The sequence below is a fragment of the Marmota marmota genome, unplaced genomic scaffold (assembly GCF_001458135.2).
Source record: "Marmota marmota marmota unplaced genomic scaffold, marMar, whole genome shotgun sequence".
In the NCBI taxonomy this organism is placed as follows: Eukaryota; Metazoa; Chordata; class Mammalia; order Rodentia; family Sciuridae; genus Marmota; species Marmota marmota.
This window is the reverse complement of record NW_025999968.1, coordinates 7,376,145-7,378,845: the sequence shown is the minus strand read 5'-3', so window position 1 is coordinate 7,378,845 and position 2,701 is coordinate 7,376,145.

Genomic DNA, 2,701 nt, shown 5'->3' with positions numbered 1-2,701 from the left:
GGTGACAGGAAAATATCCAGGACAGGAAGATAAATCAATATTGAAAGAAAATATATTGAATCAAGGGTTAGTGCTGGGTGCTAAGGATTGGCTGTTAGTGGGTATTATTAATTAAAAAATACTTAAAGTCATGAAAAGTAAGAGAGAATTTATAGAGACTGCTATTTTTAGGTGCAAGAATAAATGCTTTACTTTAATAATTTCACTTAATCATCTAAACTCCACTAGGTAAGGATCATTTTACAATAAGGAAAGATGCTGATAGATACTAAACAACCTGCCTAAGTACACATAGATAGTGGAAGTGTAATTTGATCCTTGTTTTGCTTGCCTTCAAAACCTGTACCCCAGAATACAAGCAACAATAAATGTTGGCGAAGATGTGGAGAAAAAGGTACACACGTACATTGCCAAGGGTTTGCAAATTGGTGCAACCACTATAAAACGTAGTATGGAGATTCCTCAGAAACTTGGAATGGAATCAACCACCATTTGACCCAGTTATCCCACCCCTTGGTTTATACCCAAAGATATATTCTACTATTTTTAGTCCCTGGGTACCTCAGTTTCCCACTTAACTTTTCCATCTAAAAAGCCTATTCAAAAACCCTGACTGAACTATACAGATTTAATGCAATGACAATCAAAATCCCAGTGACATTCCTCATAGAAATATCAAAAGCAGTCATGAAATTCATCTGGAAAAATAAGAGACCCAGAATAGCTAAAGTGATTCTTAGCAAGAAGAGTCAAGCAGGTGGCATCACTATACCAGACCTTAAACTATATACTATACTTAAAGTAAAAAAAACAGCATGGTATTGGCACCAAAATAGACTTGTAGACCAATGGTATAGAATAGAGGACACAGAGACAAATCCACATAATTACAGTTATCTTATATTAGACAAAGGTGCCAAAAACATATATTGGAGAAAAGATAGCCTCTTCAACAAACGGTGCTGGGGAAACTGGAAATCCATATGCAACAAAATGAAATTAAACCCCTATTTCTCACCATGCACAAAACTCAACTCAGAGTGGATCAAGGACCTAAGAATTTAACCAGAGAATCTGTGCCTAATAGAAGAAAAAGTGGGCCCAATTCTCGATCATGTCAGATTAGGCCCCTACTTCCTTAATAAGACTCCTAAAATTAAAATCAAGAATCAATAAATGGGATGGATTCTAACTAAATAGCTTCTTCCCCCCCCCCAAAAAAAAATCAATAAATGGGCCAAGGAACTGATCAGACACTTCTCAGAAGAAGATACAATCTATCAACAAATATATGAAAAAATGTTCAGCATCTCTAGCAATTAGAGAAATGCAAATCAAAACTACTCTAAGATTTTGTCTTAATCCAGTCAGAATGGCAGCTATTAAGAATACAAACAACAATAATTGTTGGTGAGGATGTGGGGGAAAAGGTACACTCACACATTGCTGGTGGGACTCCAAATTGGTACAGCCAATATGGAAGCAGTATTGAGACTCCTTAGAAAACTTGGAATGGAACCACTATTTGACCCAGCTATTCTACTCCTTGGTCTATACCCAAAGGACTTGTCAGCATACTACAGTGATGCAGCCACATCAATGTGCATAGCAGCTCAATTCACAATAGCTAAACTGTGGAACCAACAATGGAGTATTACTCAGCATTAAAAGAGAATAAAATCATGGCATTTGCAGGTAAATAGATGGAGTTGGAGAATATAATGCTAAGTGAAGTAAGCCAATCCCAAAACACCAAAGGCCGAATATTTTCTCTGATATAAGGATGCTGATGCATAATGGGGATGGGGAGAAGCCTGAGAGGAATAGACAAACTCTAGAAAGGGGAAAGGGGAGGAAAGGGAAGGGAGGGGGCATGGGGGTAGGAAAGGCAGTGGAATGAGATGGACATTATTACTCTAAGTATGTGTATGAAGACACGAATGGTGTGACTTTACATTGTGTACAAATAGAGATATGAAAAATTGTACTATATATGTGTAATATGAATTGAAATGCATTCTGCTGTCTTATATAACAAACTAGAATAAATTTAAAAAAAGAAAAAAAACCTGGCTGAACATGCAGACTTCACCCAATCACCAAAGGACTTAAAATCAGCATACTATACTATAGTGATGCAGCCACATTAATGCTCATAGCAGCTCAATTCATAACTATGAAACTAACCTGTGTGCCCTTCAACAGATGAATGAATAAAGAAAATGTGGTATATATATATAAAAGGAAATATTACTCAACCTTAAATAAGAATGAAGAATGAAATTATGGCATTTGCTAGTAAATGGATGGAGCTAGAGAATATCATGCTAAGTGAAAGAAGCCAATGCCAAAGAATCAAAGGCCAAATGTTTTCTCTGATATGCAGATATTAATTCACAATAAAGAGAGGGGACTAAGGAAGAATAGAGGTACTTTGAATTAGACTGAGGGGAGTAAAAGAAGGGGATGGGGCATGAAGGTAGGAAGGATAGTATAATGAATTGGACACTATTATCTTATATGCATATATGATTACACGACTGGTTCTACATCATGTACAACCAAAAGAATGAGAAGTTATACTCCATTAAGGTATGATGTGTCAAAATGCATTCTAATGTCATTAGAATAACTAATTAGAACAAACTTTTAAAAAGATGTTAATAATGGAGAGATTATATATATATATATATATATATAT